The sequence below is a fragment of the Prinia subflava genome, chromosome 2 (genome assembly GCF_021018805.1).
Source record: "Prinia subflava isolate CZ2003 ecotype Zambia chromosome 2, Cam_Psub_1.2, whole genome shotgun sequence".
Taxonomy (NCBI): Eukaryota; Metazoa; Chordata; class Aves; order Passeriformes; family Cisticolidae; genus Prinia; species Prinia subflava.
Window position 1 is genome coordinate 46,786,169 of NC_086248.1, and position 25,659 is coordinate 46,811,827.

Here is a 25,659-nt window from a genome sequence, read left to right on the forward strand (position 1 = left end):
ATTCTACAATTGAAGAATTGTATAAGGGTGCATGAGAAAAGAAACCACCATCATATGCAGGGTTGCACAAATAGCAAAGACTCATGTTAAAAAGTGAACTAGAAGAGGTGGGGTTGGTGAGATGAAGGTGGTGTTTTCAGGGATGGAAGCTGTGCTTCTTGTCTTTTGAGGATAAATTGTTGAATTTTTTCATTTCCTGTTACAATTCTCATGCCATCTTGCAGTGGCAAGAGAACCATTGTAATATTCCAATCATTCAGTTTCTTGTGACCCAGTGTTTTGCTCTGGCACTTTGGCTTGCACATCCAGAACCTAATATTTCCAGATGGTCTCTCGTATAAGTTCTGGGCATGTCTGCTTATTTGTTAAGATAAAATTAGCCAGTACACATCAAGTCAGTCTTTTATAGCCAGTAAAGTGATACCTTTGGTAGAACAAACCAAAATGTTATGAGTTTTTTTTTTTAAAGATACTTTTATAGTAGAATTGTCCCTAATTTTATCAAATATGCATGTAGATTTGTATGAGTCTGGAGGGGAACTTGATTAGGGGGAATAGGACAAGTATGTTTTGCTTGTAGATAATGACAATGCTTAGTATCAGTATCAGTATCAGTATCAGTATCGGTATCGGTATCGGTATCGGTATCGGTATCGGTATCGGTATCGGTATCGGTATCGGTATCGGTATCAGTATCAGTACACACACTGATGGAGAAAGAGATGGCATTTTAGCGTAGCTTGTAGTTTATTTGAGTTGTTGACAGATTTTATAGATAAAAGCAACACATCACATCATACAGAAGAGAATAGGTGGCCCTGGCTAACAATGATCCCACTAAGATTAATCCTTCTCTTAAAGTGAAGACCTGTCCCAAACTCAGATTTCCTTGTATTTCTTCCTTTTGCTCTTCTCCTTGTACATCTTCTCTAAATCTCCAGGAAGGTACTTCTTAACTTGTTAACTCTTCATGATGCCACTTGTGTCCTTACTGCCTCTGAAAATTTATTGGATCAAAACTACAGCAGATCCTTTGTGAGGCTGCTTTTAGTTGCATGGTTCTTCCTGTTGACTTGCCTCCTTCACTGAAACCTCGGACACAAGGGGCTAGCTGTTCTTCCTGGTCAAGACAGGAAGGGTTTACTCTAACAACAACAAGAGCAAAGAAGATTAAAGCAAAAAAAACCTTACTTACTTTACTTCTAAGCAGATATTCTCAAATTGTTTGTGGTACTTATACTCTGATTAACTGACATAGTGCACTCCTCCATAGTGCAGCATTTCCCCATGCATTATGCTTTGATCTAAACTGACCTCTTTCTTCTCAGTCTGGAGTCTTTAAACATTTCCCTTTCTCTTCCCAATTGTTTGTCTAGCTCAAGCTGCATATCATTTTTTTTTTTTAAATTCATTCTCCCTCCTGGGAAGTTTCCCCACCCTTCCTCATCAGTTGTTTGATCATAATAATGGAATATTGGCAAAAGAAAATGAGTTGCATAAAAATCCACACTGAACTTTACAACCTCTGTAGAAGTGCCCATAAAACAGCTTTCCAAAAGTGAAAAAAAGCCCCCACCCAAAAGCCCAGATCCTGGAAAACTGGCTAACAACTCTCCCAAAACCAACACAGAAGTACATATTCCAGCTCACTGCCAAAATACTTCCCATGGATCCTCCTGGGTCAGCACAAAGAAGAAACTGTCTCAGATCCCTTCAAGCTTATCCTCTGCCCTCTAGGGATGTGCTGGTGGCCAAAAAGGAGTATGTCGCCTGCAGCTGACAGCAAGAATGTGATCTAACAGAGAGCTGAAGCAGCAAAGGGCAGCAAAGCCTTGGTGTAAGTTGTTTTCTGGTGAGTTTGGTGGGTTTTGAAGCCTGCTTAAAATTCTGAACTTCCCCTGACATGTCCCTTTGTGTTAGATGCAGCAGAGAGATAGCAGACTTCCAAGAACATTCTTTTCCAACCCGGCACATCCCATAGGAGGGCATCCCAACTCCAGCCAGCTCTGTGTGCTCAGCCATTCCCTTTTTAAGCATTGTACCAGTCTTAAAATTGCTCTGAGCCAGCAGTGCTTGAAAACTAGCCTTAGTTGCCTTGCATAGCAAGCCTAAAATGCAGTCAAAAACTTTTCTACTGTGACGGGAAAAGGAAGGGTTTCCCTATAACACAAACAGTTCAGCTAGGCAGACCCAGACTTACATGTCTTAATTGTTGTATCACACCTACTACCTGTCAGTATGATCTGACAGGGATATTTTCAAATCCTTGGTTTCTCTAGTTCTGACTTTTTTTTTAAGTAGAGGGACCTGTGGAGGTGCTTTGTCTTAGATTATTGTTTTTGGATGCTAAAATGATTTCCCCTGAATGGCCCAGTAAGCAAGGAGGAGGAATAAATTTTGATTACACTCTGCCACCTGTACTCGTGACAGCTTAATTTGTTAATGTCAAGGCTGCAGGCAGTAAATGAATGCTCATGAAAGTCTTGACTATCTGATGAAGGGCACTGGCTAGTATGATGCAATTAGCTGAGCTCATCAATTATGATGGACAGCTGGAGCTCTCCGAGTTTTTCTGAAAGAGCTTAATCAAAGGCATCAGAACAATAGAAGCTCTCTACATGAGAAAGGCAATGAGCTAAGGTAGTTAATTAGATTTTTTCAAAAAATTGTTGTGTTTATTACACTTCCCATTTGGCCTTGACATTTAAGTCTCAACCACAAGTGAACATTACTGTACCGCTGATTTCACTGCAATCAAAACCAGTTTTAGTTTGCATAATAAGCTGAAAGTATTTGTTTGAAACTAAGACCTACAATAAAATCCCCTGAAAATCCTCACACAATTTTGCAGGAATTTCATATTTTCTCTTAAAAGCAAGGGTGGTGAAAGTTATTTTCATGTACAGTAAACACTGTTTTTCAGATTTTTTTCAGAAACTTTTTTGTATTTTGTTGTTATTTTCGCCCTGGCCAACTGACAGATTCAATAGAGTAACAAAACAATTCCCTTTGACAGGAGGCACAATCCCAGCTCACCCAACTTGTCTGTTAGCAGCAGAGCTGGCTGAGCAGCTGTCCCCTGTCCCGCTGCCAGGAAATGCTGACAGCAACAGCTACACCATTTCAGCTGCTAACTGGCTCCATAGCAAGTTTTGATGGCTAATGAATTGCGTAAGTGCTGCCCAGATCTGTCCAGATCTGAGGAAAAAGAACAGCAGCTTTGGGATGTCGGCTGTTTTGAGAGAGACCCAGCACCACAGAAAGTTTCTTTCAAATGCGTGGGTCACACTCTGTCCGCAGTGACTTTACTCGGTGCCACAAGTCAAATCAAACATGCTGTGTTTTCTGGTAAAGCAGAATGAAAAAGAGTTTAGGAGACACCAGCACCTTTCAGCTGGCACAGAGTGTTTTGCTATGACAGCAGCCAGCCACGATGGAGCCAACAGACAGAGCAGTGTGCATGCATGTTGAAAATTGGCTGATTTAGTTGCTTACCCACACGAACAAATGAATCCTGGTAGCTCCCTAATTGCCAAGCTATTAGCTATGCAGTCAGGCAGCTCCAAGATTAAGTAAGTCCCTTCAGCTTTAGACACTTGCTTTCATAGCTGTGAGGACATCCACGTTGCTTTGTCCACTCCTATTAAGCTGTGGGAGATCCGAATGTGTACGCATGTGTACAGGCATTGTGCAGATCCCTGAGCACAGCAGTGCTGAGAGGGAACTGCCCTTAGGTGCACAGCCTGTGTGCATGACCAGGGACAGCTGATTCTCCTCTGGTGTCTCAGGCAGACTTTATCTGTAACAGGAAAGGTCATTGGCCTTCCAGAAGAATCAGACACTTGGTGGCTTTTTCTAAGCAGCAGAAAGTTATTAACTTAAACCAGGGTGGTCACAAATGTGATGTGGTGTTTTAAAGGCAAATCTGCTACACACTGATGAAGGTACAAGCTCTTGTTTTTGGGGAAAACTGCCCTTTTGATGTCTCCTCAATTGTGCATTGGAAGTTTAGACCTGCTGGGAAGGTCTCACAGCTAGATACCTGACATTTTGAGAAACACTGGACTGTTTACATACCTTTGAAAACATTTTTTTTGATTTATCTAAGCTCTGAGCTCAGCTTATTCACCTGGGCTGGGCTGACAACACCTTTGGAAAAACTTCTCTTCATAATTAAGGTGAAGGATGTGACACGTCTCACTTCTGAACTGCAAGTGTTTAACAGTCCTAATAAAAGGGTCATCCTTGTCTGTACTGGGTCTGTACTGTAAACCAGTCTGTAACTGCAGGCTATCAGGCCAGCTGGAATCACAGCCTTTAACCTGTGATGAGTGTGGATGCATGCCACTTGCATTCCAGTCTCAGTGCTCCCCTTGTGCTCCCCACAGAGCTCTTTGCCATGTGCTGTGTGAGCGGAGCAATCTAGTCAAGCTACCATCTGTAGTGTGGAAGCAGGCAGGAGCAGAAGACACACACACACAGAATCAAGTGACTTCACCAGTGATTCAATTCTACACTGTAAGATATAGCCAGACTTTTCAGGTTCTGTATTTTACAAGCAACACCAGTAGGTATGTCCTAGTCCTCCTGGTTCAGAGTCTACTGGATCATTCCATCTGTGTCTCCATAACATCAGCCATTATCCTCATAATTGATGGGAAGTTCAAACGAGGCTTGTGTAGCCAGTATCAATCTGATAACTCCTGACAAAGCTAGAGAATACAAAACAATACCTATTTTTGCTTATGACTAATCTAATACACTTGTCAAAATTCCTGGTATGGAGACAATGGTAAACCCACTAGCACTTTGATGCCATTTCCATCGTGGTTTTCACAGAAAGCAACACTTTCTTTAGTGTCTATCATTAGTTTCCATAGCTGAAAAATTACTTCTAGCTGCCAAAAATTTTTCTTTCATTATAATTTTATTCTTACTTGCAGGTGCAAAAGGCTATCTTTAAGCTTCTATTTCCTACTTTCTGTTTTTTTAGTTGACAAGCAGAGGTAGAGCTTTAGACTGCTTTCTGTTTCTGTGACAATCTTTCATGATCTTTCTCTAGCTCCAGATCTTTTCAGGGTTTACAAGTGCTTGAACCAGACAATACAGTGGTTTCTTATATTTTACTGGTGTGACAGGAATATTCATGGCTGCTGCAGTGGCTGCACTTTTTTCATCCATAGCAGCAAACACCACACTTGAGTACTTTGGAAATGGACTCTGTTTTCATGCAAATCCTATGATTTGCATGAAAGACTGGATTGTTCATACAGGTCATCAAATTTAACAAAGGAAACTTCCCTTTTTGATTGCATTTGCAGAAAGGCAAAAATAGTTGCTGTGGGCCTCATACTGTGACTTCTCAGTTCTTGCTGGGGCAAAGCAGTTTTTCCTGTGGATCCAATTATGATATCTAGAAGTCTTTTGTTTTCCAGTTTCCATGAGACACTCCAGTCTGAGTCCTCTCTTGGAGCAGTTGATTTTAACATTGTTCATCATGCAAGATCCTTCCCTTTTTGATTCTTTTGCCTGCTTATTATATTCACACCCTCTCCTGGATCACTATGTGACTTCTTTGATCTGAGGATGTTATTCTGTGCTAAGATGCTCCCTCAGTAAGCTTTCTTTGATGCAGCAAAACCAGAGAGTTTAAATAAAGATTTTAAGAGCAGGAAGTTTTGACTGCTATCTGGCAGGAGATGTCCAAATTTTGGGGTTACATTTTGAGGCTTTAGGCTGGATTTCACAGTTTTTGGACTTGAGCATTTGCACTGAAAGTTCAGCTCTGGAATCTCTGTCTTGTTGCCCACCTGTAGCTGGTTAATGGTGAATTTTGGCTAACCTGGGTTTGCTTGTGGTAACCTAAAGTTATTGCTCTTGACAGCAGAGAAAAAAACCAAGCAAAATATGAGCAACTGGGTTTTAAACTTTCATTACAAATTTACCATGCAGTTTTAATAGTGCTATCAGGAACAGAAAATTGTGTCATGAAAGGAAAAGAAGAATCTTTCCATGGGTTTCCTTAGGGCCTCTTAAAAACAGATTTATAGAACTTTTCCTTTTTTATAGAATTATATGGGATAATTAAAGACCCCAAACCATTGAAAACAAAAGGAAAATGCTCTGGCAGGTCTTTTCATGAGTAGTTTCTGAACAAACTTGCTATGTATTTACATAGGTCTGCTGACAATTTCATGGTGGTTTAGTCCAATAGAACTGTTCAACACGATGAATGTGATAAGCAGAATACACTGAATGCAGTCATCAAATGTCAGTTTAGTCAGATTCTTACTGTGCTGCTCCCACTCTTTCACCTAACTTCCTTTAAGTCTTATTTTCAAAGCCCCTGAGAATTTATGCTGACCTAAGTCCATGCGCTGGTGCTCGCCTTTTTCTGATGCCGTAGTGAGCCCGTTCAGGGAGCTGAAGAGGAAAGAAGACCAACCCTGCAAAGCATAGCAAATTGTTTTCAGTTCATGTGGCTCCCTGAACTTGGTTGCTAAGAGATCAGCAAGCACTACTGCTAGTGCAAGTTTAATGAATAGTCTAGGAAAAAAAGCTATATTTCAGGAGCGGGGTATCCTAAATCTTACCTGATCCCTGGCTTCTAAATGAAGGGATCATTCAGAAACATTGTTCAGGATTCATCAATTTCTTTACTCAAATAACTTGCATGTCTTTTTCCCAAATGCAGAGTTTGTTGGGCTTCATTAACACACACTTTGGTGAAATAAAATGCAAACCAAATAGCTGAACTGACTTAATGGATAACTACATGTCAGTAAGAAAATGTAGGTAAAGTGTTTGAAAATATGACAAGACTGCGATCTTTTAACCAGGTCATGTGGGTCATTTAATAGTTATGCCAAATGAACAGAGAATGTGATGTCTTGACCCTTCTGGAATCCATAGGAATTTTTTTATTTACTTGAACCAGGATTTGACTGCAAAGATATTTTCTTACAACATAAAACAAAGACCAGAGTTCACTCTGTCTGAATTTAGAATGGCCAAATAGTTGAATATACAAATATATCTGTATAAAAAGGGCTCACAAATGAAAAAAAAAAAAAAGAAAAAAAAAAAGAAAAAAAGAAAAAAAAAAGAAAAAAAGTGGATTAAAAAAACTTTCTAAAATCTTCTAGAATCAAATCAGAATACATTAAATATCTACATGTTGATCATTGTTACATGTAGTCCAAGAAAATTATGTTCAGGAGGAAATCAATGTTTTGGGAAATACTCATTTAACCTTAATCTTAATTAATTCATTTTAATGAAAGTTACTCCTTACCTGCTAAAAAAATTGTCTGTATGAATGCAAGACTTTACCAGATGATTTGCTGGAATACGATACAATACAGATGATTAATTTCGGAATTAGCTTTTCTGTATTCTTACATTTACTTGAAAAAAAATCACTGAAAGATTCAAAAATGTGTAAGGAGATTACAAGGCAATGGACAATATCTACTGTCTGACAGAGACAGCTCAGATATTGTGGCTGATCCCTTTCTCTGATAGAACATTTTCAAGGTCAGGCTATTAGTCTGACATAGCATTGATTGTTTGGGCAGAGGAAAAACAACCTTTTCAACACAGCTATGTCAATTTGAATATGAGTAATGTTTCTCAGCACTTAATCTGGGAAAAATTCTCAAAGGTCAAAGCTCCAACGTGGAATAAAAGACAAAGATTCAGAGCAGTTTGGCAGTCAAGACTGAAAGCCAGAGCACAACAGTGCCCCACCAAATGTGATTGATTCTATTAAAAAGAAAAACAACAGAAAGAAAAGAAAAAGATGGTTTTAAACACTGGCTGTATTTAGTGGAGTGTATTGTTGGTGTTCACCCTGTATTAATCCACTGCAGAGACTGTGCCAATACACAACGCTGTTGTTTTTAAAAGCCTAGTGTTTGGCAGCTGTTTTTCTTGTACAAAATTGTAGGGAACTGGGATTACATCTTTTGCACACCCACCAAATGCATTCATTTCCTTTAAGCAGTATTGCAACTTAATTCTCTTATGAAAGGAAGAAGTGGAGGAGGAGGAGGAGGAAGAAGAAGAAGAAGAAGAAGAAGAAGAAAAGAAGAAGAAGAAGAAGAAGAAGAAGAAGAAGAAGAAGAAGAGGAAGAGGAAAAGGAAAATGTCAACACAGAAAAATGCTATGGGTTTAATTTGGTCTATAAAGAGACTTCACATGTCTGGAAGCACAATGGCTCTTTCAGGGCCAAAATTATCCTTGTATGATGACCTTTGAAACAATTGCCAAAAGTTTTAAGAGGGATCATGTCATGGCTTGGAATTGGAATGCGTTTTCAAGTGTAGTGACAGCTTCATTGTTAGCTTTTTCCTGCTACTTCTCTCTGGTTCCTGATGAATTCAGAGAAAGTAGGTATGACAAGAAACTGGAATTTTCCATCATTTAGTGAAGGTCTTCTCCTCAATGGCCATCATCAAATGTACATAGGATCCTGGGGTATGGGACTTCACTGCAGTCATTGGAGCTGGAGTACTTTTCAGCTGTAATGAGCAGCAATACCTGACTGGAAACACCTTTCCTACATCTCTCAAGCAAAAATAATTCCATCACACACCCTGAATCATGGGAAAGACATAGATTCATATAGATACCAGCACATTAAAATAATCTGTAAGTGATTGCATTGTAGGTAGTGTAAATATTTTTGACTTCCAAGAAGCTGCAATTCCAGATTGACTTTTAGGTACTGAATGTAGTTTGCCTCTTTCTTGTCTCTCCTTGTCAAGTGTCTCTTAATATCCTTTACAAGATCCTACTTTCAAATGGTGTGAAGTAAGAAGAGCAAAATGAGGAAAGTGTTCAAAACTATTTTCTTAATTATTTGCTTTGCATTCTGAGGGGGAGAAAAAACAATATAAACTTATAGTATTCTCTAATATGTTTGTTTATCTATACTAATAAAGGATAAAAAAGGGGGTTGTTTTGCCATGTAAGAAGCCAACTTTGGAATCTTTGGACCCAGATATACTGACTGTAGACATCTTTTGACTAAATGTTTGCTAGAATACTGTGTTTCATTCCAGAGGTAAACAGGCAGGGAAGGAAAGAAGCTCACACATACAAAGGTAGCATGGACTCACAAGTTTATTTTCTTGTGTAATGCAGATGTCATTGCTTTGTCTAATGCTGACAGTAAAAAGTGCTAACAGCATCTGGAGTTTGGTATAGGGTATTTTGTGTTTACTCTTAGAATAGAAGCCACATCCATTTTAGACTTTGTAGCCATGAGGAGGGCATCATGGCTACTGATTTGCTTTAGCAGGCAAGTTTTCCTGATTTTGTGCACTGAGTGTGCCCAAAACACAAAACCAGGTTGTATATATTTATATAAAAAAAAGAGTTCTATTTGGAGACAGAAGCAGCACAACATCACCTTCAGAAAAAACTCTTGTCACAAATGAAGTCTGTATAAAGTGCTCTCCCTTCAGTTTCCTTGGCTAAAGACTACTTCCTGCCTGTTCATGAAATACTTGGGGGCTGAATCACTTTCTTAACCAGCACACTGCTGCCTCTGTAACACTTTCTCAATTGGACAAATCCATGAGGATGAACCCTGAGCATCTGCACTTTCCCTTGCTCCCCCAAAGGTATTCTCACACTAAATGTATGTCTCCTTTTTTTAGATGAGCAGACTTTGTGTGGGCTCTTCCCTTCTCTTTCTATGTTGGTAGAAAGCTCCTTGCTCTTTTGGCAGGTATTCAGAACACAGAGATTACGTGCACAGAGACTTTATTAGCTTCACACAAGAGGGAGATCTCAGCACTGAGATGCCTTTCTGCTTCCAGAGGAGGGGCTGCCTGCCTCTGCAGGGCGTGGGGAAGAGCCATGGAGGGGATGGGCAGAGGTCAGACCCGGGCAGGCAAAGGGTACATTCCTTTTGTGGATGTGATGTGCTCCTCAAAGGGCAAATACTTTCCAATTTTAAAGCTTCCACTTTGTGGTATTGCTTGTGTTTTAACTATCAAGAAATATGTTACAGTGTTCAAAGTTTGTGCTGGTCTTGCAGGTGTGCTTGCAGGTAGTTGCTGGGAGGTGCCCAAGGTGCCTGTGCTCAGGTGAGGTGCTTGTGCTGCAAAGGTCCTTTGGTAGTGCAGTAGCCAGGGTGACTGACTGGCCAAGGATGATGCTGCTGCTGCTGCTGCTTGGGTCACAGCACTGTGCAGCAGCCTCAGAAACACCCTGCTCTGTCCCTGTGACAAACATACCCCTGAGAATGACCACCAGGATGCCCTCCCTTCATTACTGCCGGGTGTGTGAGACAAGCTGGCCCTGCCATCCCACCACACAGCCCGAGAGCACTTCAGCCACAGCACCCAGGGCTCAGTCCTGGCTGTGTGACAGCCAGAGGTTAGATAGACATCCTAATCTCTGACAACAAGGGGCGTGTATGCACAGATGTGGAACCAAAGAACTACGTTCTGTTCTTGAATGTCTCAGAAACTCTCTGTGTGGTACCTGAAAAGAAATGTAGTACATTGTTATTTAGCAATTTACTTATTACTTGGGAAACTCCCTGGGAAGTACAAGCTAAGCTTAAGTACAATGATACTACTGAGAAATAGCCTTTATTCTGTATATGAGCATTCTGAAGCAGTTGGAAGCAGTTGATTCTGAACTGGTGGCATTGTTGTTGTAATTGGTCAGCATTTCTGATCTACTGATCTGCAAGGGAAATTCAAGACTTAGAAAAGCTCTAAGAGATACTACAGCTGACTTGTTTATTCTTCAGACTTCCCCTCTTCATGATTTATTTTGTTATTAAGTCTAGAAAGGAGCTTTGGGGACTTTATGAATTAACATTCTGTTGAGGAAAGCAAGTGCTCAGTGGATCAGACAATATCAAAGCTGCACTGAAATGAATATTGTGAAGCATTTTTGTGCCTTTCAACTCTAAAATTTTCAAAGTCCCTGAGTCTAAAATTTATAGCAATTAGTTAGTGATGATAATTCAAGTTGCACAGAAGTCAAAAGCTGTAAAAAGACTGATTTTATACAGGAAAAGAGGAATTAAAATAGGATCTGCATGAAGCTGTGAACATTTCAAGTTGCAGTTTGAGTTCACCTTGTCCAGGTTTGGAGGCAGATATGAAAGGAGATTTTTAGTTTTATTATTTCTGGGGAGAAAGATCAAAGAATATTAGTGAGGAAAAAAAAATAACCCTGAAAAGGCATAATTTACTTGACTTTTCTATCAGCATATACAATCATTTTGCCTGAGAAACAAAAGTGATGAAACAGAGAAGAGGAAACTTGATGGAAGAGAAGTGAAAGGATTTGAGAGGAAAGATGGTAATGTTGTTAGTGAAACTGGCTCTGTTTTTGTCCTTCCTGGTTTTGTGTGTTTTCTGATGAGTTATATCAGTTGTGTCTTTTGTCCTTTTTAGTGCAGTAACATGTCTTTGAGGACTGCAAGTATTAGCAGATTGAAATTAATTATGCCTTAGGCTGGGAAACCTGTATGGCTCTTACCTTGGGGATAACAGGGTCCTTCCCTGGCAGAACTGATAACTCAGTAAAATCTTTCTCAGTTTTATTTCCCTCTTGTGTTTAGTGTGGCTAGTACACATGCAAGCAGCAAGTCCACCTACCACACACTGGATTTTCCTATCCCCAAGCTTGCACAGAAGGCCAGGTGACAACTTGAGCCCCCGAGGGAAGTATCAGGGTAAGCTATATGCCCTCTACAAGGTGATGACTTATTTCTATTTTCCAGTGTATTGCAAAAAAATATGCTCATCTTGCTGGTAGTATATTGATAATAACTTAGTCTGTTCTTGTTTTGTTTGATATTGCTCCCTTAAACCAGACAGTCACATGTGCACACCTGTGCTACAAAGCAGTCTATTGCCATCCTCAGCTTCTAAAAAGTGCTGGAGGTATTAGCACTGAAAAGTCTCAGCATTTTCATATGGACTTGGTCAGATTCCACTGCCAACACCTCTGGATTCTGGGGAGCAGGTCCCTCCTGCACGGATCTGATGACCTCTAAGCTCTTTCCTCAGCTAGGAGACCTTTTTACCAATTCTTCCCATGGACTTCCACCTTTTCCCGTAAACTAGTGTGATCTACAGAATAAGATTTTTTTTTCTGGCTTCTCCTGTGATGTTGTTTATGGTGCAGAGAGAAAGGAAACACCTTTCAGCTTGACCCTGCTCCTGAACTCTGTCACTCAAACCTCCTTCATCATCAAGCAATGCTGAGCTTCTCAGGGAGCTGCAAGGAGATGGAATTGGAGCTTACTTTCTGGAAAGCAGCCTAACAGTGGAAGACCTTGGGGTTTTGGATATAAAAAGTTGAGCATGAGTCAGTCTTTGCAGCAATGAAGGCTGTCTGAATTTTGGGTTACATTACCACAGATTTTAGATTGACTGGAATAAGTGCTATCCCTTCTCCATTGTTTGACCTGGTCTTTTTTTTAGGGACACGTATATATGATCATAAGTACAGTCCTAGTAGGGTAGTGGCACTAACAGGTGCAGAACAGCAAGAAGGAAATACATTTAAGTCAATATTTCCTTCCAGTGTTCCTCTTGAGGGAGGTGTCAGGGTGGCAGCTAGTCCTCCTCTCTTCTGAACAGCAAGGCCCTCTTCGTTCAGAGCATCACCCACTCAGGGTAAGTGCTTGTCCTCTGCTGCATTACATGCATTTATTTTGCAAAAAGCAGAAGTGCTTTTTTCTGTGGCTGCTTGGCCTAGAGAACCTACAACTGAGGCTGTTGGACAAAGAAAGAGAAAGGTATAGATGGGGAAACAGATGGCAGAAGGAAAATTAGTGAACAATAAAATAAATGTGTTTTTACATAACTGCCACCACTGTCATCTCAGATGTTTACATCCACACCTTTGTGGTGCAGAATGAACTTGATTTATTTTTGAAATGCAGTGTAAACATGTAAAAATAGGATTACATGAACCTTTCACAGGAAGACAAAATTTCATTTTCAAAATTTCATGGCATTACAGTGTGTTTCCACAAGCTTGACATAACTCAGAAATTAAGGAGAAGATTGTCAAAATAACTTCCAAAAATGTCAGGGAGGCAATTTGCTGAAGCTTTATAAAAAATGATGACATTTGTTCTTTCAGAATCAGACTGGTACTGGTAGCTACCTTAAATTGTACTTTCTTGTCAACCCTGAAAAAGCTTTTGCCTGGACTCAGCTTAATGACTATTGATTTCAATAACACTATTGTAAATAAAGAAGATAAGGATATATATTTAAGATCTGTGGGATCAAGGTCTTATTTTGCTGAATTTTTATTGCTCCAAGTGAGGTATATGAGCGATAGGGACACCATGAGACACGATTTGATTATATTTTTTAAGAGATTCATCATTTCAGTAAATTGTTAATTTGTAAAAGAAACAAGCATCATCTGCTCTTTGCTTCTTTATGCTGATGCTTTAGTGCAAAAATGAGAGTTACTCAAATAAAACGTTGCCCCTAAAAAAAAGTCCAAATGACTATTTTCTCTGCACAGTTCTATTTGCAATATTTTACAGCAGAAGACTATTCCACTGACATTATCTCTTCAATTAGGCAAGCCTGCTGTGCTGTTGGTAATTGCAAAGTGGATTATTGTACCAACACAAAGAAAGCTTTTCTCCAGCATGTGTATGAAAGCATTGAGGGTGGGGGAATTATGCCCTCAGTTTGGCTCTTCTGAGTTTATTAATGTTATATTTCAGAAGTAATGGGGTATTCAGTCTATGTTCAAGTGCCAGGATAAGCTGAGGAAGAATGACTACAGGATTCATAAGCAGATACTGCAACATACTCCATTTTAGGAATCCATTCTGGTTTCTAATGTGGGCAGAAAATTAAATGGTTGCCTGACAGTGTCTGGTCATAATGTACAGCACTGGGCTCTAGCAGCAATAAATATCCACTGTCCTAGACAGTAAAAGTGGCATTAAATTACTTATATTGGACCAGTAACCATTATAATAATATAATTATATTAATAATGCGAATGAATGATCCAGCTCCAGAGACTGGGTCCATGCCCAGTTTGCTTTACTGGTACAGATGAGTCCCTGGGGATCTGTGTGCTTGGACTCAGACTTGTCTTTGTGCCAGCTCTGTGTGCACTAATCCCACGCTGCCTGCTCTGGGAAGGAGCACTTGTCAAATCCCTTTGCATTCAGGCTCAACATGGCACAATCCAATGCAAATGTTGTGCCTGTGGGACATTTGAAATGAAGCCACTGTCTGTGTGTGCCCAGGCTCCCTGGTAAGAGAATTTATCTTTACAGCAGATCCAAGCTTATCTTTCCTATGCCTGATAGGATTCGTATCTGAAAGTCTCATTTTGTGGGAGAATGCCTCAATTATCAGATGGTGCAGAGAGTTTAGTGCCTTGTAGGGCAACTGTTGACCCCAAATCACACAGGTCAAGGTCTATATCTAGGGAAAAAAAAAAGAAAAAAGAAAAAAGAAAAAAGAAAAAAGAAAAAAAAAAGAAAATAAAAAAGAAAAAAAAAGAAAAAAGAAAAAAAGAAAAAAAGAAAAAGAGTTCTGGGCTGAGTCCTGTCTCTTAAGCAAAGTTGCGCAATAAAGAATTTGTTTCCATGGACTTATCTTTTCCTTTTAAATCAGAAGATTGCATAAAACCCAGTTGAAATAAGTCTGTATCTTGTGCTAATCTCCAAACTATGGCAAGAAGAGCTAAAATTGGCCCATGAACCATGATGACAATTTAAGAAAATGAATGATCATGCTACAGAGGCTGGGTCTGTACCCTGTGTGCTTTACTGGTAGAGGTGAATCCTTAGGGGATGGTGCTCCCAGCTGAAGAGACATGGCTTCTTGCCTTTGTCCCAAAGCCCCTTACATGGAACAGTTGCTGGCTGTAACATGAGGTGAGACTTCCTACTGGTGGAGGAAGGCATGTCTCAGTCCCTCAATCAGGTGGAAATCTGTGGAAGATACTGGGCTGGGTTATGCATTATTTCAAAATCTGACTTGGAAGGAGTGTGTGTACCCATGCATTAGAACTCCAGGCAAGAAGAAGTTTCTGTAGGTATAAACCTGCATGGAGCTGCCATGTCCTGCTGGACGCCAGGAGAGAAAGAGAAATTTGGCAGAAGGGGGATGCTTCTCTTGTCTTGCAGGACTCACTGTGGTTTCTGAACTTTTTAGAAGAAATCAGCTCTTCTGAAGGCCCTTTCCACAAAGCCTCTCTGCCTTACCCAGATCAACCCAAGGAAACAACATTTTTTTGATCAGGATACTCGTCTGGAACATCTAAATGCCAGGTTTAGGACCTTGTTCTAGTTTTCCCTTTGCGACAGGGAGCTAGGAGTTGCTAAGGATTCTCCAAGCTGGGACCAGCAAGCTGTAAAGTCTGTTTGCCTCCTCAGCTGCATGCTTATCTAATGATTTCTACAGTATGGAGCTGCTGTATGGAGAGGAAGATTCACAGGCAGTAGTCACATCCAAAGTATTACTCAGGATATAGGACCCTTCATGTTACCCCTTACTATCCTTTCCACACTCCCAGGAGAGTATTATTCTGAAATGGAGACTTCTCAGACCTAAATCCCATTCTGAGTCTTATAAACCTTTTCTGACTAACCTTTTTTCAAAGCAGATCCTTATATCAACTTGTTTTTGATGGTGATGTTTCTCAGCAATGAAAGAAGCAGCATTGACTCATTAGAAAGTCCCTTCAGGTCAGACTTTTATTGCATTGTACTTACAGATCTACACGGATTGGAGAACTAAGCTTAGAAAATTTTGCTGATGTTCTTGTTTTTCAAAGGCCCTAAGAAGGTATGGCAAAGAAAGGTAAAAAATATTTTTCCTAAGTAAATATGCTTTAGAGTGGAACAAGAGATAGAGCATCAAAATCATCTTTCCCTAAACACAAGGTGACACATTGACATTCCAAGGAAATGGCAGCAGATCCCTCTGCCAGTATATGGTGATGAATTCTCAGTTCTTTGTTTGATTCATGATGACAGTTAGATGTCAAATCTTTGCTGCATACCAGGGAAGAAATAAAACATAATAATAATAAAAAAATCTAGTGACTTCTGACAGGAAAAATCTGAGATAAACTTGGCCTACCTAAAAGAAGCTACATATGCTAACTCCATTAATTTATATTATTAGGAGCACTGAGAAGATGTGTCAGGTTGCATGAAAAGTGCGATGATTTAATGTATAGTTTTTCTTGTTTCACTTGTTTCTTGTCCAATTATGTGATCAAAAGCTACTACATTGTATGGGACTTTGTAGGAAGCCAAAGACCAGTATTTTTGAGAGCAGAGGTGTCACTAAGGAAACTGAGCTCTGAAAGCCAAGTCTGTTAATCACCTGCATCAATTAGGCCAAGACCTTATCAACCAGAAATTTGTGGTTGCCTCTTTGAATTCCAGTGATGTCTTAAAATACACCATCCAGCTTCTGCCAAACATATTGCTATTGAGTGTACTAAAAACATCCTAATAGTTGATAAAGCTCTATGGAGCCATGTGGAGTCTTAGGCCAAACTCAGAACTGTTGTTTAGCCACATTTTTTTTTTAACAGCAGAGATAGGAGTGGCTGTGCCAGATCAGGACCAATAATCCATCTCCCCCTGCATCCTGTCTCTGGCAGTGGCCAAGAGCAGGCTTGCTGGAAAGCATACAGGAACAAGAGTGTCACATAGTAATACTTCTCTCTGGTATTTTTCATGACTCCAAAAATTAGTGTTGAACAGTCTTCTGAGCCAGTGTTATCATCTTTATATCATATAATCCTCAATGGATATTTTTTTCCTTGTGTTTTTCTGGTCAAATTTTGAACTTGTCTCAATTGTTTGCTTCCCCAGTGCCCAGCACCAAAGGACTGCTGCCACCAGCCAGGGACATTTGTTGCCTCCTGGTTCTTAGGGTATTTCTTGTTTAAGAATTTATTTATGCAACTACTTTCCAATCACAAGTGTTGCAAAATCAGGGGGCACTTTTCCTGTGGATGCCTCTCTGTTTCAGGTTCCTGTTTGTAAAATACAGCCACGTTCTCATCACATGGAAGGATGTTGCTCATGAATCACTCAGATGCTGTGCCAAGCCTGTGGAAAAACCCATTGGGAAAACGAGCAACTGAACAGCATGCTGTACATGAATCTGAGGCCCAGATAGTGAATAATGAGAAGAAAACAAATTATCAGTGGGATGCTCATTAAATGAACACCATCCTCTAGTGTACTGGACGAGCACAGACAAGCTTGTTATCCATTTCTGTAATTAGAAGCAGTGTCCTAATTGATGTGCAGAATTGTGCCAAATTCAGGTGACTCACGTTTGACTTTGCTGTCTTAGAGGGTTGTTTCAGTGTAGCTTTGCATCTTTGTGTCCCATCTCTGAGATAATCCCTTTTACTTAAAGTGAGACAGCTATTCATTACTCATTACAAGTGAGCATCATATTTTTCTTTTTTTTAAGTTCTAAAGCACACAAGAGATTCAGTTTTGAGAGCAGCAGCTCAGTTGTTTTTTTCTGAGAATTTCAGTTCCCAAGCTACCTTTGCATTATGGGTAGGCCAGTGCAAATATTATTTCTGTAAATGAAAAAGACCACTGGTAACTACTGTGACCTGTAGAGATCATATGTTTAACTGGAGTGTTTATCAGCCCTATCTTGGTAATGAAAACCAGCTGCTTTTCAGTCACACCAAGTTGTTCATAGCAAGCAGATCCCATACACAACTAAATTGTGTTTTGTACAAGGAAATGTGTTTCCAAGATGTCCCAGGCTGGTAAATACTAAAGGAATGGATTTAGAAACATCTCTGAAAGCACCCTCCTCTGACTTTTATGTATATATTTGTAAATATTGAGGAAAGAATCAAATACTGATGCCAGCTGTCCAGCAGTCTTAGCAAAGAGCTAGAAGAGAACAGATCCAGGAGAGATCTAAGTAGATTTCTAAAGTAAACACTCCTTGTTCTGTCAGCTGTTTTACCTTGGGTTTGAAGCTGACATAAGCCTCCTGGTGATGTTTGAACAATTGCATTTTTCTTCCCCAAATCTTGCTTTCCTGTGGTTAAAGCAAGGCATTACTCTTCCTCTGTTCCAGAGAACCTGGCAAAAGAGTAGTGATGGGAGTTAAGGTAGAATCTAAATGCACAGGCAGGTGAAAATTTAATAATCCTGTGTCTTATAATTCATATCCTGTGGCAACTAGGAAATATTCCATCATGATCTGTTGTGATGCTGAAAAAGTTATGGAAAACAACCATTTTTTAATTTCAAATAAAAAAAGAAACCAACAACAAAAAAACAAGACAATGTAAAGAGTGAATGGGTAAAGCAAGCTTAAGTGAATATAAACTGTGATAAAATTAAATAGTTTCAAGTTTTCTGGATATAAAACTATTTGTGGGCATTACTTCCCAGCAGAAGCACGGAAAGAAGTGCCAGCCATACATCTGTAATGGCAGAACTGAAGAATAGGAGATATCACAGCCAAAGTAATTACAGTGGTTACTCTCAGGCCACAACCTGGAGCTGAAAATGTGGTATAGCTAATTTGTTAGTGACAGCAGCTGACCTTCTCTGTAGCAAGGGAACACATTGAGGAAAACCTGATATGAGCCAAAGCAAAGTCTCACAAGTTTGCTTTTTTAGCTGTTGATACAAATAGCCATTACCCTGCAGCCTCTCTCTTGCAGAAGCTGCAATCTGCTCATGTGAGAGAGGAAGAAGCGAAGTACAGCATAAGTGGCAAGGTCCTATATCCATGCTGTGGCACTTCTGAAGTGTGGCATTTTTGGTGTATGGCTTTCCAGAGCTGAGCTGTATGATCAGATGCTCTGTATGATTACACAGAAGGCAAGAGAGGATGCATAAAAGGAGAAGTCCCTGGCAGTGTATAACTTTGGGGGCCCAGTGGGAAAGGAAATCTGCTGTCTGGTTTTTATGTGGTCATATCTTCTCCTTCCCCTGGTCTGTGTTCACCTACAATGAGACAGTAGAATGCACACTACAGTCCTTGGGTAGGCATCCTCCCCAGACAGGCATGTGTAGGTGCTTGCCCTTCTGAGATGCCCAGTCCTGAGATGTGGCAGAAAATGGAGACTACATTCCCAATCCTAGTTATTACACACTTGAATGTTGGCACCAAAACACATAGACTGCTGCCTCCCTCAGCAGTTTCCACTGCTCGGCTTTGATGGCAGCAGTCTGTGAGGATTTGGTTTTGGCAGTGCTTTAGTACTCATTTTCCTGTGGGTATTTGGAGGTGGAGGAAGGCTGAGGGCTGATGGCAGCTGTGGAACTTGGAATCTCCAGTGGCTGTTGGTTTCTTCAAATGAGACTATAAACCCTCTGAGGCTGGCCTGGGGGTGTGCAGCCATGGCTTGTACCAATGGTCTGGCTTTCTGCAGCGTGTGAGAGCAAAGCCATGGAGCCAGCACGGGCTGCTGACCTGCAAATTCTGCAGGAACAGTCCATTCTCCTGCTCCCTTATGGGCAGCAAATGCCTCCTTTTTGATCTGCAGCCTACTTCTGATTGCAGTGGTGAGTGTTCTTGTAATGAGAGATCTTGCTTGACATTGAGACAGAAAATGTCAAAGATGGGTGATAACAACAATAGGAAAGGAAATCATGGAGGACCCTGTTGCTGTCCCAGCACAATACTATAGGAGTAGCTTTTGGTAGCTGAGCTTGGGGTTCCTAAGGGGCTCAGAAGGGACATTCCTAGGCACAAGGTCTGCACGTGGCACTGTGGGAGTGCCTGGCAGCATGGACACAGACCTGACTGAGAGGGGAATCAAACCTGTGGCAAACAGGCGCTGACTCACTACGGAGATTTGTTGTAGTTACCAAAGGTTTCATCTGCTCCTCAATCACCACAGCAATCCCATTTCACCACACCCTGTGCAGAAAGCTATTTGGTGCCTAGCAGCTCTTTTCATTTGTTTTTGGCTACTTGTTTATATTCAATGTTAGATTGTTGAGAAAATAACAAGAAGTGAAAAAAAGCTCTAGAGGTGCTTTACCACTGTATTGTCTGGCTTTACAACCCATCTGGGTATATGTGATTAACTTTTAGGTTTAAACAGCTTGAAAATAATTTAAAATTTCCCCCATCTTTCAGTTGTTTCTCCTGCTCTCCCTTCCCAAAATACTGAGTACTTCAAAGAGTGATCTACTTTAAAATGATAGTATATTTACCTGCTTTAAAAGGCCTATGTCTCTTCTCAACATCGAGGGAGAAACTGCTGTATGATAAAATTTTTAATTTCAGCATTCTTTTTATTCACATAGGAAAAAGAAAGGAAGAAATGTTATCTTCTTTATTTCCAGGAAACATAAAAATTCCTTATCCTACCCTGCAGTGCATTTTGTTTTATTTTGTTCATAGTCTGTATTCTGATTGCTACTTGGTAAAGATTAAAAGAGGATTCTTTAGTCATGGGAATGCAGAGATGTTTATTTCCACTTTGGGAGTATAACATAGTTTAAAAAAAATCATCTCTTTTCAGAGTTACTTGCTGAAGCACCTGGTATCCCACGCTCCACCCAAGATTATAAAAATATTTGAAACTGCAGGAAGGCAATACAGCTGTGCAAGTTTATATGGGATCTTGTTGATTTAATTAAGTTCAGAAAAAGCAGCCATACTAATAAATGCATAGTTGCTTGAAAGAGAGAGGTGCCATTTGATAAAATAAAGCTTCCCCCTTATTTATCTGGGGTTTAGTTAAACATTATAGTCTCCCATCATTCCTCTGGTGCAATTAAATTCTGTTCTTGTTGAACTCATGCATCAGATGATTATTTAAGGGTTAAAATGACACAGTGAGGAGAAATTCAGATCCTGCTCTTGCTATTGTTGTTTGTGGCAGTACAGCCTGGTTAAAAAGAAAAAACAAAACCAAAACAAGCCAAATTAAATTCTCAGCCTTTGTGTGGGATCCTCCTTGGCAACAAATATAGTCTCTGGAATGAAGAAGACCTTCATGCCTTGATTTGTGGGGCAGTTACATAGTTACAGGAGAGAGCCCTGGCTGGAGGATGCTGTACAAATGGAACAAAGAGCAGCGAACCTTTCGGAGGATTGATTTCAATTCCCGGAAGGGCGCAGGCATCGCCTCCGCTTGGTCCAGCTGCGGGAAAACTCCAGCAGTCACTCTGGAAACAGGAAAAGTGACACCACATTAAGTGAGGGAGGGAGGGGCTAGAGTGATGTTTAACATTCAGGAATAAATAAGGATACAGAAAATGGTATAGTGTAGAGATGTGTCTACCTCTGCTAGATAATATTGAAATCCAAAAGAAAAGCTATTTGTTGCAAATGAAATTTTTCTGCAAAACCTTAGTGTATGGGAAAAATTAGGAAGTTTTCAGCTTTCTCCAAACTCAAGAATCCCAAGCTACTTGGGAAAATAGACACTAATGTATATGGGAAGCTGTTTGTAATTTCCTTTGTAATTTCCTAACAAATGTGGCAAGTTTCCAAGATTTAAGTGTAGCAACCATAAATCTCTGCATGATTAGTTGGCAGAGCATGCATTGGTACAGGGTGGTAAGTCACTGCTAAAGGCACAGCATGTGGATCAAAGGTCATCACTTTGCTCACTGGTCTTTAGCTTCTCGCTGGAAAATCAGTGGATCGTTTGGTCATACAAAACACTGATAGACAGGAGATTGCTTTCAGGTATTTGCTCTGCATCCTGTTTGAAATGTTCCTGGCTAAACTCACTGGCAGTGCTCTCATGTGGTAGTTCTGCGTTTGCATATCGTCGGGGGAGGACTCTGAAACTTGAGAAATCTTCTAAAGGAGGTTTTAATATAAAAGCAGAGTGACAGAATTTTTGGAAACAGGAAATAAAAGTGACTGAAAAAAAAGATGGCAGTGCTTAGCATATGCAAACTGAGAGGAAAGATAGAGTATCATTACATATTTTTTTGCTTACTAGAGATGCAGTTATAGTGGAGATATGCTGAATCAAACCTCATTTGACTGGGTAATCAATGAGGCTGGTGCTTCAGAGAGACAGTTCATTTTAACTCCTATGCTGGAAAACACACACTGTGGATGGATGTAAACCACTCTGCAGACTTAGGTATGGTAAATGGGATTGTTGAGAATGTCACTGACACTTTTTCTAGAAGCTGTGTAATGTCACTCCAACTCTTAACATGCCTCTTCTCTGCCTATAGTGATATGAAACATAAATAAAACTAAACTGATTTGCAACTATTTCATATTCTGCTACACAAAAGCATCTTTGCTAAAGGTGGTTTCCTGAGCTTATTTGACCACTAAAAGCAGCTGCAAAGTTTGGTATTGCCTGTGTTTCAGAAGTGCCACATCATAATAACTGTGCCTGAAAACATTGGTGGGCAAATTCCTATGTGAAACTGCACTTTTCAGAACTAGGTCTGCATAATTTCCTAAGCTGACAAAAATTTGTCTGAATGGACTGAATGGGACAGCATTTTCTTACGGAATCAGGATTATGAGCAGTTTATAAATAGACATATGGGCACCTCTAGCTGGGAGAGGGGATCTCAACCACAGAACTCAACACAATGCAGCTCTGCACCTACTTAGCCCTTCAAGAGCACCACCGTAGTAGAAGTCACTGCACAAATCCTACACCATTGAAATGCATGCTGTAGATTAGTTGAGCATTTTATTTCTCCAGGGCTTTCTGTAACACTCATTAGTCAATAATTTGGTTTTTCAGTTTGTAACTGTGCTTTGTAACAACTTGGCCAGATGAACCAGCTCTGTAAATGTGGAACAGCTACAAAGGTTAAAACGAAAATGTCTGTGATTCTGAGTGTCTGGTCAGACACAGATAGCACCAATCTCTCTTTGCATCATGGGGTTAGGCATTTTCTTCTGCTCTGCGTAGACCCAGCAGGAGGACCAATGAAAACATACAGAAATCTGCCTCTCAGCTGAGGTTCCTGGACCCTCAGGAGTACCTCAATAGTGCAGTTTATGCCTCTTTGTGTGGTGTTCACATTCTTCAGCTGCAAAGGTGAAAGTGGCTTCTATTGGACATGCACAAACTGTACCTTTGAAGGGTCTGTAACTTGACTGAATTTGGTCAGATTTTCACTGGGTAGGAAAAAGAATTACTAACAGACAAGCTGTACTGTCACTGCCGTCTATGACGTGTGCTTTAAACTTCCAGATTTTGCAGAAAATGTTGCCAGAATTTACCCAAACTGAGTATTACTTGTTTCTCCTCTTGGGCTGGTAAAGGCTGAGAGGGATAAATCCTAAAGTGAGTAAAATTTGAACCTCGAATGGTGGTGGCTTGGGAATGCCATAAAGTGAAATGCAGGCTGCAGAACTTGAAGCTTAGACTGGTAGAAGTTGGGACTTCCAGCCTGCTGACATAGTTTTGTTTCACACTTCTACTAAGTTATTTTCTTGAATTTGCTGTACTTTGCTACTCTCAGATGCTTATATGCCAGGAATGTATTTATCTATATATAATTTTCCATGAAAAAGTGATCTATCTGCATATACATGCAATGCAGACAGATGGAATACAACCTAGTTTATGTCGTATCAACAAACCCATGCTCTTCTTTTTTGCCTTTACATTTGACTTAAATTACATTTTGAATGCCACCATCTGCACAGTAGTATGTCTCAGTGAGGCCTGCTGTTCCTAAAAGCTATTAATTGAAAAACTCTGCCTACTCTGAAACAAAACCACTCTACATACCCCTTCTCTCAAGTACTCAAGGGAAAAAAAAGAGAAACTAATAGGCGTTAGGGTGTCATTTAAGATAAACATGGTTGTGAAATCTAAAGATGCAACTTCTTTATACCCACCCTGTTAATTAAAACAATTGCTTAAATATAAGTTAATCACCCATGTGAATGTTTTTTTAATAGGTTCCAGGACGGGCTCATGTGTGTGTCTGGAGAGCAGTCCCTCCCCAGTGCTGCCAAGTTCCAGCTCAGTCTCACTGCAGGACCTCTACTGAGGGAATGTGTGAGCTGGGGACAGCTCTGCAGGGCCCACATTCTATTCAGTTCAAAGGAGATGGATTTAATCACAAGTGGCATAATTTAAAAAGATTTTGAAGTTCAGAAAAGCTGTTAAAAATCCTTGCTAACAAACTAAATAAATGATCCTTTATCACATCCCTTCATCTTTGTATGGCTGCAGGCTGTTTAACAAGGACCTCTGCTGTTCGTTTAATTTATTACACCCCCTTACACTTCACATTCTTCCAATTTTTTTTAATGAGTTCTCATTTTGTTGGTCTTTCACAACATTTTTTCATGTCCCTTGTGTGCTTGCACCCACCAACTCTATGTCACATAAAAAAATTAACAAATCCTTCAATACCAGCTGCTGTAGTTAATAAACTTGTAACTTTACTCTTGTTGAACTATGTCAAATCCCTGTAACATCTGGTATGTTTTAATTTCTATGCTATGGAGGGTTGAATTTTTATGTAAAAACTCCCAGATATGGACCTGTCAAGAATTTCTTTGCACTGTAGCTTTTTTAAGCCCTTAAACTGCTTTTGTAACTGTGAAGAATTTCAAATGAGATTTACCAATATTTATGGAATTTTTTTTTGTTTGTTTGTTTGTTTAAAAAATTATTTTCACTTTTGTTTTCTGATCTAGTGAGTAACCCAGCTAAGTGAGTAATGGAATACCATTTATTTCCTGCTGAGCTGATCTTTCTGTCTGAGTTACTGAATTTATACCTACAGATTCTTCTTGAAAGAGGAGACAGGCAGCTCTGGACAAGAGGAACATGCAAGTGATGATGGTTAGAAAAACAGCTCTGTCTCTCTTTCTGTGTCATGTGAAATTTTTGTAGCATGACTACTATATTTTTATTAACTCTCAATTTGTGCCTTTTTCTACTTCCTTATTACAACTGGGTTTCGGTAGTTCTTTCCCAGGTCAGATTTAATCCTCCAGAGTTTTTTTGCTTGTATCCCATTTAGTCCCACACCTGCTCTAACACCTGCTCTCTCACCCTTACATCTGCTTCCCTTTTTTTAAACAAAAATCTTGTAGAGAAAGGTTTACTGGAGAGTGTCAAAGGGTTAATGCGTTTCTCTCTCTCACTGCAATTTAATGACTCGTCTTGGATATTAGCTCACCTGAGACTATTCCAAATGATACATCATCTGTTCAGGCACTTTCAGGCAAACCATATCAGTAGCAATGCTTCCACAACATCATCTCAGTTGTGTGCAAAAGCAGTTTGAAAGACAGGTTAAAACATTTTATTGGTTTCACAAGGGGGATGAATGAGGGGAGAGACAAAACAGAACAATGTTCAGCTGAGGCCTCACTGTCACCACCTCTTCTCCTTGGCTCAAGGTTATGGGGCTGCACCAGCTCATGCATAAGGTCTGACATGTACCCTTCTCTTTTGGCTAGATAGAAATAACAGTACTAATATAAAAATAAATCACTTTATGTGGGGGACTTGGTGGAAAGCCTTTTCTAGAAATGGATATGACTTTATAAAGAGATAAATGGGTCCAACAACATGCTGGAAAAAGCCATTAGAGAGGAGGCTTTAGAGAAGTTGTTAGTCTGTGCAGACTGCAAAACCTGCTGAAAATAAGCTTTCTTATTTGAGTGCTTCTCTCATTCTAGTTCAGAGCAAAGGCTCTG

General features: G+C 40.0%; 2 long non-coding RNA genes across 2 annotated transcripts in view; one reads left to right on the forward strand and one right to left on the reverse strand.

Moving 5' to 3' along the window:
- Positions 1-25,659, forward strand: part of LOC134546752 (uncharacterized) — a 100,160-nt gene that overhangs the window by 15,956 nt on the left and 58,545 nt on the right. The window contains exon 2 of the long non-coding RNA XR_010079254.1: positions 1,738-1,837. This is a non-coding gene — a long non-coding RNA (uncharacterized LOC134546752). The remainder of the gene's footprint in view (positions 1-1,737; positions 1,838-25,659) is intronic.
- LOC134546750 (uncharacterized) lies at positions 419-20,074 on the reverse strand. The gene is made up of 3 exons (XR_010079253.1): positions 17,995-20,074; positions 6,365-17,102; positions 419-1,120 (listed from the first exon to the last, which is right to left on the reverse strand). It is a non-coding gene; the product is annotated as an uncharacterized LOC134546750 (long non-coding RNA).